Raw genomic sequence first — 13,477 nt, 5'->3', positions numbered from 1 at the left:
TTAAACTTATGATTACCCATAAGTGTACACATCAGCAATTAATTTTCTTGCATGACTTCCTTTGATTTGACTACTTAGAAAAAAGGAATGCTATATAAGTGTCACTTCTAAGTATGGAGACCTTGCAATCCGATCAAGTTCTCTTGAAATCTTAAATTGTTCAATAATTAAATGTACTAAAAAGTTGAAATGCATAAAACAAAGAATTAAAAAAAAATTCAAATCTCAAAGTGCCATGACAAGCATGCATTTTTGCATAAAATGTGTGCATAATAATCCAAGAGGCAATATATTATTTGTGCCATAATCAATCCCCCGGACTAGAAAAACCGCCTCCCTCAGCGAGTGGGCTCACTCAATGTGAACAAATTATTCATTGAATATATATAGGAATAGATTGATGTGGGTCATGAAGTGGATCTTGCACCTAGAGAAATCAAACGAAAGGCATGCACTTGCAATTAATTTATACCATTTCTGCTAACATTATTTCCTAGAGTCCCCTCCTCAATAAAGTAGCATAACAAGTTGTTTCCAGTAACGTAAGCATGTAGTAAGATGCGGAGCATTATATTCATAAAAATTTCCAAGGAACTTTCTTTCAATGAATGTGATTACTTCTCTGATTGTATTATTTACCATGTGTCAATCATGTTGGCCATATCTGTCTCCACCTGCCATCGCTACTTTATTAATCATTCAAGAATGTTAGGTGAAGTCATGCTGTTTTCGGTCTATTCTGTCAATTTGGTCCACATCAATCCAATTTAGTCTATTGAGTCCAATTTGGTCAGTTCTATCTATTTTGGTCCACTTCGGTCCATTTGTACTAATTTAGTCCAAATCAGTGTACTTACTTAAGAATAAGAAAAGACACGTATAAGATGAGAGTACTATCAATTATTTGAGTAATATCAATTGTAATTATATAATAATTTTTGGTTCTTATAATAATCTTCTTAAAAAAATGAGAATTTGAATAATATTTTTAAAACTTAAAAATTTTATTTGTACCAAAAGAAATTAGGAAAATATAATGTATAAAAATAATATTTAGAAGAATATAGAACATTTAAAAAAGAGAGTAATATAAAAAAAAACATAAAAAGAAATTATAGAATTATATATTTGTAAAAATAGAGTAATGGAAATTATTTTTTGAAATTGTTTAATTATTAGGGAGAAAAAATTATCTACAATAAAATTTAGAGAATAAATTATTCATATTCCGTACGTATAAGTTTGTTATAAGTTTTGAGCATCATGAAGATGTCATTTTAAGATAATGAAGGATTTGAATAATTATTTGAAACTTAAAAAGTTTATTTGTGCAAAAAAAAAAAAAAAAAAAAAGCTTACTATAAAATAATTTCAAAAATATGGACCACCTTATAAGGAATAATATCAATCATACACACCTAAAATAATAGAATACTATATTGGTCGAGATAGAAAGATGAAACATAATTTTAGAAATTGTTTGATTTGTAAGAAGAACAAATTATCTTTAAGAAATGTTAGAAAATAAATTATAAATTACATTACAATTACAAAATAATTATCTATTCTCATGCGTCTTATAGGTTTGTGACTAATTTTTACATAAAATGTGTGCATATAATTTGTGCCATAATCAATTAAACCTTGGAGTGGAAAGTGGAAACAATCTCCCTCTACTGGTGGGCTCACTCAGCGTGTGTTTGGATTGGGAGGCTGCGTCCAGCGTCCTGCGTTTGAGACTTTTTTTTTTTTTTTTCTTTCCTGCGCACACGTTTCAACGGGGACAGGTGCACTGTTCACCACTATGCGTGAACAGTAACCGCACAGTAGTGCACTGTTCATGTACTTTTTAAATTTTTTTAATTAAAAATAGGACCCGCATTACTATTCACCCATTTAAAAATTATCTTACTACAGTGTTTTCAGTTTTCAGTTTTCAACTGTATCCAAATGGACCCTCAATATGAACAAATTATTCTTTGAACATATACGAATAGATTGACGTGGATTGTGGGTCATAAAGTGAGATATGACATATGAGGTGATATTTGTGAGATTGGGTGGTTGAGGGGAGTGGGGGTTTAGGTGGGTCACACGTTTGGCTACTTAAAAACAATATCTGACTCTTTTTTTTTTTTTTTTTCTTTCTTTCTTATCTATTGATTTGGGCTGGGGCGTTACGAAACTGCTTTCTGCCTTGTTGCAATTACTTCTTTTCAAGTTTGTTCAACCAAGAACAGAGACTATGGCTGGGGCTTTGGTGAGTGGAGCATTTCTGTCAGCATTTCTTCAGGTGGCGTTTGACAGAGTGGCTTCTCGCGAGGTCCTAGATTATCTCAACGGAAGGAAACTGATTGATCGTTTGGTGCAAAAGCTGAAGATAGAGCTGATGTCTGCTGGTGCTGTGCTCAATGATGCGGAGGAGAAGCAAATTACCGACCCAGCTGTGAAAAAGTGGCTGGATGAGCTCAAAGATGCTGTTTATGTTGCAGATGACCTCTTGGATGAGATTGGCTATGAAGCTTTGCGATGCAAGTTGGAAGCTGAATCCACTAGTACTAGTAAGGTAATGGGTTTTCTCTCTACTTTTGTTAATTCTTTTGACAAAAAAAATACAATCTGAATTAGAAAATATTCTAGAACAACTAGAATTTATTACAAAACAAAAGGATGTCCTCCGTCTAGAAAAGGTTGTTGCTGCTGCTGAAGTACCATCACGACCATTGACAACTTCTTGCCCTGAAGAATATGGTGTGTTTGGTAGAGACAAGGATATGGAGGCGATATTTGAGAAGTTCCAATCAGATGATGTGAGTGTTAATGGTATATGTGTCGCTCCCATAGTAGGTATGGGTGGGCTTGGTAAAACAACTCTTGCTCGACTTATATATAATGACAAAAGAGTTAAGGAGAACTTTGATCTCAAAGCTTGGGTTTGTGTTTCAGAAAATTATAATTATTTTAGGATAGCAAAAACAATTTTTGAAGAGGTCACTTCATCTGCTTGTGATATTCAAACCATGAATTTGCTGCAAAATAAGATTAGAGAAAAATTCATGGAGAAGAAAGTTTTCATAGTTTTAGACGATGTTTGGAATGAGAACTATGATGATTGGGTTGAGTTACTTAAAGTTTTTAGAGGTGGGACACAAGAGATTAAGATTATTATTACGACACGCAATGAAAAAGTTGCATTAAAAGTAGGCACAATTTCAGCTTATATTTTAAATGAATTGTCAATCCAAGAATGTTGTTCATTATTTGAAAAACATGCATTTAAAAATGCATGCTCTAGTGAATTTCCCATTCTTGAGGAAATTGGTAGACAAACTGTCCAAAAGTGTAAAGGCTTGCCTTTAGCTGCAAAAACACTTGGGGGTTTGTTGCGGTTTGAAGAAGATCCAAGAAAGTGGACAGAGGTTTTGAAGAGTAATATATGGGATCTACCAACAGAAAACAATTGTATCCTTCCAGCTCTAAGATTGAGCTACCACTACCTCCCACCACATTTGAAGTGTTGTTTTGCTTATTGCTCAATCCTTCAGAAGGATTATGAATTTAAAAAGGAGGAATTGGTCCTACTGTGGATGGCTGAAGATTTGCTACAACAATCCGAAGGAAATGGAAGGATGGAAAAAATAGGTAAACAATACTTTGATGATCTGGTATCTAGATCACTTTTTCAACAATCAAGTAACAATCAATTGTGTTTCGTAATGCATGACTTAGTCAATGACTTGGCAATATTTATCACTGGAGAGTTTTGTTTCAAGCTGGAGATTGATGAGTCTTGTGTAATCACAATAAGGACTCGCCATTTGTCATATGTTAGAACTAAATTTGATGCCTCTAAGAAATTTAAGGAGTCTTACACGGCCAAGGATTTGCGAACCTTCCTTGGATTAGATTTGTCATTGTATCGATGGCATTCAAATAGGATATCAACAATGATGATAGATGGTTTGTTGTTGACATTTAAGTGCTTACGAGTGCTATCATTTTCAAGATACAGAAACATGAGGGAGTTGCCTAATTCTATTGGCAATTTGAAACATTTACGTTATTTGAATCTCAGTTACACTTCAATTAAATGGTTACCAGATTCTCTATGTAATTTGTACAGATTGCAGACCTTGTTATTGTTGAATTGTGAATCCCTTATCGAGCTACCTAGCAAGATGTGGAGATTAGTCAACTTGTGCCACTTGGATTTGGTTGGTACAAAATTGAAAGAGATGCCGCTGCATATAGGTAAATTGAGAAATCTTGTGAAATTAACTACTTTTGTTGTGGGCAAACATTCTGGGTCCAGTATTAAGGAGTTAGGGGAGCTTCGTCATCTTTCTGGAGCATTGTCTATTTTAAACTTGCAAAACGTTCATCATGCTAGAGATGCTAGGGATGTTAATTTGAAGGATAAGCAGTATTTATCTGAGTTGGTGTTTCAATGTGGCTTTGACAACGAAAATTCAGAAAAGGAAAGACACGTTCTTGAGCAATTGTGTCCTCATTCAAAATTGGAGTCTCTCATCATTGAAGATTATGGGGGCACAAAATTTCCAAAGTGGTTAGAAGATTGTTCTTTCTCCAGTATGGTGTCTATATGCCTTGTCAATTGTAAGTATTGCTCATCCTTGCCTCCACATGGGCATCTACCTGTCCTCAAGAAACTCTATGTTCAAGGTTTTCATTTTGTATTGCATGTGGATCGTGAGTTCTATGGGGATGGTTCTTCTACAATTAAGCCTTTTAGATCCCTTGAAGTATTAAGCTTTAAAGACATGCCAGAGTGGGAGGAATGGTTTTTATTTGAAGGCAAACATGAATATATGGGTGGAGTTTTCTCTACTCTCAAAGAGCTTTGCATAATTGAATGTCCCAAGCTAAGGGGTGGTCTACCAAGTCAACTTCCCTCTTTAATCAAACTTGAAATTGAAAAATGTCAGCAACTTGTTGCTTCAATTCCTAGAGCTCCCACTCTCAATACATTACAATTACGTGATTGTGATAAGGTTGTGTTGAAGGAATTACCACCCAAGTTGGATTACCTCCAAATTAGAGGAGGTCGCATCTTTTTGCAGTCCTTTGTGGAGCTTATGACGTGTCTGGCAGTCCCAGAAAGTGGTGTACCCATGACATTAAAGTCACTTGAAATCGAAGGAACATTTCATATCACAACGGGCCATTACTATCCTTCTCTTGAAAGATTGAGGATAATGGATGACTCTGATTCACTCTGGTCTTTTCCCTTAGAGTCGTACCCAAAACTCAAATCTCTCAAAGTGTTTCAAAGTAAAACTCTTGAATCTCTTTATGCATTAAAAGAATCTTACCGTGATTTTAGTTCTCTCACTAAATTGAAAATTTACCAATCCCCTAATTTTGTATCCCTTTTTAATGGAGGTATCCCTGCCCCTAATGTGAGATCGATTCGGATTAGAGATTGTTCCAAGTTAAAGTCATTGCCTAAAAATATGCGCACCCTACTCCCATCTCTTGAGATTTTTGTAGTCGATGAGTGTCCAGAACTGGAATTGTTTCCTAAGGGAGGTTTGCCCTTAAATTTAGTAAGACTTAGCATCTGGCAGTGCGACAAACTATTTTCCAGTCGCACAGGGTGGGGATTGCAAGTTCTGCACTCTCTCAGAGAGATCCGTATCTCCAGTAATTGCAAAGAAGTGGAGTCCTTTCCGGAGGAAGCGTTGCTGCCTCCCACTCTTACCGATATCTCTATTGCAAGTTTTCCAAATCTGAAATCACTCAAGGGTTTTCAACATTTCACCTCTCTTAAAAGCTTGAAAATTAAAAGTTGCCGTAAGCTCCAGTACTTACCAGAAGATGGCTTGCCCACCTCTCTTTCTATTCTAATTATCGTAAAGTGCCCTCTTCTAAAAGAACGGTGTGTGAGGGAGAAAGGGGAAGAATGGCCCAATATTGCTCACATCCCAAGCATCGAGATTGATGATGAATTGATCACATGAGCTATGAGTCAACAAGCGCTTCTGCACAAATCAGGTAATTTGTTTTGCAACTAATATAATATTAACTTCCGTAGTCTACTTATTGCTCAATTTTGTGTTTATACATGCACCATCAATGCTAGTATTGGGAGTTTTTGTTTGTCATCACCTAAAATTCCTTTCCAAAGATTTGGGTTTTTTTATGGCACGTTTGATTTGGGTAGCGTGAACATTTTTTGATAGCCTCTTACATTAAATTATTTGAGAAACTTGACAATATGATTATACAACCAATAAAAATAGATGAATATAAGTATTTGGACTGTTTACAGGATAATATAACCAATTGTGATCAACGATTAAATTAATTATTTGCATATTTTTCATCATATTGTGTAATTGTAAAAACAATTAAAACTGACTGTATCGTGATTTATTTGGAGTAGGTCATTTATGCATATAAAGATATCACATTCCTTAATCATAAGCTATACGTATCATATCTCCTGAACATCCACAACAAGAGTAAACTCTGGGTCTTAGGAAAGTTTAGGCAAAAAAAAAAAATGGAAGGTTCAAATAATGGTATGGCTACATGATTTTTATAAACTATTTGATTTTCAATGTGGGAATGTCAATGTAAATACTTAGTTCCTTGCCTATTCTTTTGCAGTGTCGCTAACAAATCCTCCATGCACCAAGCATCAATTTTGTGCTACCTGGCTGCTGATCCTTTTGCGTTGTACAAACTACTAAGTTCCAAATCTGTTTTCCAGTCACCTGTAGAAAGCTCATCCTTCTTTCTTCATCAACATCCAAACATTTCCTTACTCTTATTCTTTCTGGAGCTGCACTTGCGTCATTTCCTGTTCACTACATTTCAACTTTGGACATTTGCAGTGTGAGACACAGACTTTGATTCTTTGAAGGAATAATTATTCTAGATGGTAAGTTTTTCCAGCATGTCTTTGATGATTAATAAATTCGTTTTACAAGTACAGAATACTTTTTGTGATATTGGCAATTGACTTGGGCACAATATGGCAGGTTATTAATCTCAGGTGGACACTGGGGTAGTTTGAAGCTAGTGTTGCTTTAATAACTTCAAACAGTTGTTGAATTTTTTATGCATGAGAATCTTTTGATTGAATGATGCTGGTCAGTATTGGAATTCTTGTATGGAATGATGCTGGTCAGTCCCTGCTTGGAATTCTTGTTTTGTTGTCTATAATGAAAACTATGCGGGCCTGCAAGTCTTGCAACACAAAAAAAACCCATGCTGGATGGATCATGCAATTAAAGGTGGTAAGTTCATCTTGTTCCAACGATCTGTCATTATTTTCAGATTAGGGTAGCATTTATTGACACATCCTTTGTTACTAAAAATATTTTTCATCACTAGGGATTTGCCTGGAATCTTTTGGTGCTTGATACTGCCAAGTTATATGCCTTTTTTTGCCTTATTTATTTATATTATTCCGTTCATATTATTTGCATCAATTACCTTTCTTTATAAGACCAAGTAGCCAACATGCATTCTGTTATCCAAACATATATGCTATACTACACAATGGCAAGAACATTTTGTATATTCCATATGCACCAGTTTAAATGAAGTATACATTATCAGGTCAACAAACTACCTCTCTCTAAGCTTTGGGAATTGATGGTGGACCGAAAAATGTCAGCCCTCTCCAGACTTTTGGCTCTTTCATCTTTTCCACACTCCAGAGAGTTCAAAAGGCTAAGCACATCTCTGTTTGTTGTCCTTGCAGTCCTCACCAGTAGGGGGTGTTAAACTCCGTTGTTACTATCAATAATTCTAAATTGTTGTATGCTGAGATAGTGATGGGAGAGGCATAGAGGGGGAAACTATCCCAAGATGTCTCAGGAGCTTGTTCCATGAAAAATCAAGGCCATTCTTGATGCTCTATGATGTGAATACCAGCAATTACCAGTACGTGTTTTCAAACCAAATGTAGCTATGTGGTTGTCAATTTTGTTCATTTGAGTTGTGCTTCCAACATAAAATTAGGGCCTCCAATCCTGATTGACGTTTAGATCTTAACTATTCTGCAGGTTTTCAAACATAATATGTGCATTATGTTGAGGCTTCCAACAATAACGTAACTGACAACTGCTTTACATCATCCTATTGATGAATACAATAATTATAAGCTTGGTTTTAAGATCTGACGTGGCTGCTACCAACCAAATTTGACCTTCTACAACCAAAGCTTCCAAAGAGCTAAACTTACTTCCAACAAGCATTAATGACATCTGTCCTGCCAACCTATTCTTTTTAACTTCATATGAAGTTTGAACCTCAATGTGTGAATCGGTACAATGAAGAGCAATGGACGGAATTCTGTAGCTCCAGTTTTTAAATTCTAGATTTAATTGGAAATATATCGCTAAGGCAATTTATATAATATCAATGGTGATTGTTACATATGAAGAACTTGATCATTTTCTAAATGATTTTGCTTAGATGTACTCTGAAATATTCTTGAATTTGTATTTTGTTGGTACTTTTCCAATGCTATTGAGATTTCATTGGGAATCTAGGAAACAGAGATGTACACTCGACTCAACTGAACCTGATTAACATTTTGGCAATGGAAATTTATATTTTGAAAACATGAATACAAGGCAACAGATTTTCTTGGCAACACTACTGTGTGTCGCACTACTATGAAAAGGAAAAGCTCCAGTTGGTTGTATTGGGAAAAGGAAAGGTTTAGTGATCAACAACGGCTACAAACATAATACCACAACAAAAACAGTATCATCGTGGAATTAGATCCCATGAAGAATTGTAAAGCAATTCTAATGCTAAAATTAAGCCTTTTTTTTTACATGTTGAACACTTCTACTCCCACCCCTAACATTCACTCTACTACTTCTATTACACACTAAATACTTGAACTCCCACCCTTAAAAAAGTCTGTTTCTCTTTCCAAAGACAGTAAGCCTCTGGAGTTTGGAAAAATGCAAATAATGACATGTTCCTTACGTACTCCGCTGCCCAAGCTATTTCTTCATCTTTACATCTCACATCTTTGTCAAATAAAACATCTTTTCAGTAGACTTTTCCCGGTTACTAGTTGTGTAAGCACATTCAACAAATAAATAGTGAAGGCCAATTCATTTGGGTTGAGACCCCATTTCATCAACTGGAGCAGGTTGCTTTTGTTCAATACAAAATGACTAAGTCGTACAAGGCTGATGTCTATACAATGGGACTTAAAAAAGTCTCACGCAAACACAAGTCTCATGCTTCTGTTTCTGGAGTTCTTGTCTGGTATAAAGAAGAGTTTAAAAAAAAAAAAAAGAGAGAGAGAGAGAGAGAGACTAGTGGTTTAAATAGTACTACTAGTTACCTAACAGTCACTGGTCCATCATTGACAACTCAAAACTTCTGTATCACAGAGGCATTATTAGATGCTGCAAATAGTGTAAACCCATTTGCTTGAAAAAATACTAAAGGTAACTTTACTACTTTTATTACATACTGAAAACTTCTACTCCCACCCAAAAAAGAGTGTTATTTCTCAAAGTCCAAAGACAGTAGGTCTCTGTAATCTAGACTAATCCAAACTAATGCAGGCCCCTCATGTATTCTGCTGCCCAAGCTATTCCTTATCTTAACACCTTACATCTTGGTCAATTATAGCATCTTTTCAGCCAGAACTTTCCAGGTATAAGATGTATAAGCATATTCAACAAATAAATAGTGGATCTTTCCCCCAGTTCAACCCAAAAACAATTCTTGTTTCTTCCAATCTACTAAATACTTATAATTGAACATGCCACAAGTCCATTCTACTTGTTATGGAATCATTTATCAATAATGGTGATAGATAATTTGCTGCTAAAGTTTAAGTGTTTAGTGCTATCATTCTCTTCCTATAAAAACATGAGGGAGTTACCTAATTCTGTTGGCAATTTGAAACACCTACGTTATTTGAATCTCAATTACACTTCAATTGAATGGTTACCAGATTCTGTATGTACTTGTATAATTTGCAAACCTTGTTAATATCAAGATGTAAGTTCCTCACTAAGCTGCCTACCAAAATGTAGAGATTAGTCAACTTGTGCCACCTTGATATAATTGAAACAAAATTTGAAGAGATGCCATTGCATATGCATAAATTGATAAATCTCCAAAAATTAACTACCTTTGTTGTGAGCAAACATAATGGATCTATTATTAAAGAGTTGAGAGAGCTTCATCATCTTTTTGGATCATCGTCTATACTAAACTTGCAAAACATTCAACATGCTAGAGATGCTATGGAGGTTAATTTGAAGGATAAACAGTCTTTGTCTAAGTTGGTGCTGTGGTGGGGTCATGACAACTACAATTCAGAAAATGAAGGAAAGGTGCATGAAGAATTGCGCCCTAATACATGATGATTGTAATTCGTTGTGGTCTTTTCCGTTAGAGTTCTAGCAAAAGCTCAAACTTCTTAGAGTGAATGCAAGTGAAAATCTTGAATCTCTTTCGATATCCGAGGGATCTCACCAGGATCTTACTTCTCTCGCCCAATTGGATATCTGGTTTTGCCCTAATTTTGTATCCTTTCCTTGTGGAGGATTGTTTGCCCCAAATTTGACAAAAAAAATTTATACTCAAATATGAAAAGTTAAAGTCACTGCCTGAAGGGATGAACACCCTCCTCCCATCTCTTGAGTCTTTACAATTGTATGCTTGTCCAAAACTCTAGACAAGGCCCGACCCCCTGTTTTGTCATCCACACAAGGTTGCTAAAGATTTCTTCCTCGCATCTACCAACTATTTATGAAAACTTTAGGTGCTTGATGCTGCCAAGTTATATGCCTTATTTTTGTTTGGTTTATGTTATTTGCATCCACGAGCTTGCTTGATATGACCAGAAAACCATCATGCATTTTGTTATATAAACATGAGCTCTATATCACTGCAATAGCAGGGAATAAATTGTATATCCCATATATGCCATTTTAAATCAAGTGTACATCATCAGATGCAACAACCAATCTCTATTTGAGCTTTGGGAATTGGTGTTGAACAGGAAGAAATAAAGTCCTCTCTTGACTTCCAGTTCTTTCTTGTCTTTCTCACTCTGGAGAGCTCAAAAGGCTCAGCAAATGACTGCTCCTACTGTCTGTAGTCCTCACCAGTAGGGGCTGCCCAACACCCTTTTTTACTATCAAGAATTTTAAATTGTCCTTGCTTTTCATGTTCCTTCAGCCCAAAATCTTAACTAGATTATTACTACATTGCTTTTCAAATCATTTGGCACTAATGGAATATCCCTGATTTAATTTTTTTTTCTTTTGCCTTACCTGCCAATTGTAAACAATGCGGAACGATGTAATTGATGTTTGGTTTCCGTACACATAATAATTAACTGCATGCAACTGTTTATTTTCTTGTCTCTTTAAATTTTATTAGTTAACAATAAAATATTTATTTGTTTGTTTATGCAGAATAACCTTTACTCAGCAATGGTGAGTAAAGGTCATTCTGCATAAAGTCAGCAACCCAGGTAGAGACATTGAGACTGTTCAGTTACATGAGAATGACAAGCTCAATTCATACATGAGTTATAGAAAATAGATTATCGGGATACAAAGGCCAAGCTTGATTCAAGCTAAATGATAGGCCACCTGCCACCTTTTCTTATCTATAATCTATTAAAAGGTTCTTGAGCAGATTCACTTTAATTTATAATCAGGTACTTTAATTTGCCAAGCTATCTCCCCGTCTTAAAACCTTAAATCTTGGTCAAATATAGCTTCTTTTCAGCAAAACTTTCTTGGTACAAGATGTTTAAGCACATTCAACAAATAAATAGTGTATACTTTACCCAAGTTCACTGACAAAAACACTTCCTTGCCTCTTCCAATCTCTACCAAAGACTTACAATGGAACATGCCACAAGTCAGTTAGAACAGTCAATGTCATATAGGTGCTTCCCATTTAAAAGAAGAAAAAAAAATTGGTAAGAACCCCAACATAAGGGGAAATCCCCTTTTAATAACAAACCAAAAATATCTAATTAATTGTAAGTCTTTTGGTCATCATATCTAATAAAAGGTTCAAACCTATAATTGGGTATATCAGTTTCCTATATGCACCTTCCATTTTACGTAATAAATAAAAAATAAAAAATAAAAAATTATCCTGATTAGTATTCTGAAAATCTGGAAGGAGGGTGTGATAGGTTGATAGTCAATGTAATTCTTTTTTTCCAGGAATCAGAGTATAATACATGTGAATTATCTTGATTAGTATTCTGAAAATCCACAGCCCACATTTTACGCATTTATAATGTTAATATCATTCATGATAGTATATGTAATTATGAAAAAAACAATTTTCATCCTTGAGAGAAAAGCCTGTGCAATTGTTTTCAAAGTAGTGTTGAAGTTTTGAGAATTTTGAGGAAGGCAATTACTGCTGTCTGAATCTTGCTTTCTGAACGTGTCAAACAAGCTGTTTTAAAACTAATGAAACAGTGCTTATAGGCCAGCAGAGTAGTTTTGTACACTAATAGCAAATCAGCTCTATGCACATTTCTACAAATGTAAAGCATTTTATTCTACGAAATTAGTTTCTTAATGGAGCCAGAACATCAATAAGGAACTTGCATAATATAGAGATATCTAACGAAATTATTACTGCATAAAGAACCCAAACTTCAGAAGATATGGAAAACTTGGCCTATATATATCAGGTAATGCCATTGTCCAACTTGCTCAAGGTCCTGCCTGCCAATTTCAGTTGCAACCTATTTTAGATGACATTTGCTACCTCCAAATCACATTTTGGTTTTGTATGGTTCCTAACAGCTGCTACAGGATTGTAGAGGCTTGGCTACAGAGGATGTTAATTCTTTTGTCAGCCTCATTAGGATCTAGACTAATATGTTTTCTTATCCTCATTCATTATGATACTTGCGTTGTACTATTCTTGTGACTGTTTCCTCTTAATTGATAATGCATCAGGAAAAAAAGTGCAACTAGTGTTACCAAGGTGCAAGCTATTTCACATAACTGAAAAGTATTTCAGGAGACATACAGAACTGACATATTCTATAATGTTCGTAGATTATTGTCAAGGAATAATCTAAATGACCATCTTCCAACATGGTCTTTTAAACCAAGATTCAAGAACATCTTTATATTTTGCCATCAATTCAAACTTCTCATTAACTTTTTTCAATTTTCGTGCTATCCCTGTACAAGATGGAGTGCTGCAAGGAGTGGAAATAGGGTTCCAGTTACATACCTGATTTGGGCCAGCCTTAGATTCAGTTTCCAGCTTACATCTCAAAGTTTCAGTAGCAAGCTCAACCAATATGTCATCTGCATCATAAAGAGCATCTTTAGCAATGTGCAAACACTTCTCCACTGCAGGGCTATGGAATTTCTTCTCCTCAGCATCATTAAGCAATGCTGTGACATTTTAATTGTAAGAAACAAATCCCCGCCCCCCCTCCCCAAAGAAAAAAATCATTATGATA

The 13,477-nt window shown here is 35.2% G+C and overlaps 1 pseudogene; it reads left to right on the top strand.

Moving 5' to 3' along the window:
* Positions 1 to 2,195: 2,195 nt before the first annotated feature.
* On the top strand, positions 2,196 to 8,474 carry LOC142615550 (putative disease resistance RPP13-like protein 1; annotated as a pseudogene).
* Positions 8,475 to 13,477: the final 5,003 nt, after the last annotated feature.

The sequence above is a fragment of the Castanea sativa genome, chromosome 11 (assembly GCF_040712315.1).
Source record: "Castanea sativa cultivar Marrone di Chiusa Pesio chromosome 11, ASM4071231v1".
In the NCBI taxonomy this organism is placed as follows: Eukaryota; Viridiplantae; Streptophyta; class Magnoliopsida; order Fagales; family Fagaceae; genus Castanea; species Castanea sativa.
Note: the sequence above shows the minus strand (reverse complement) of the source record. Positions and strands in the feature narration are given on the sequence as shown.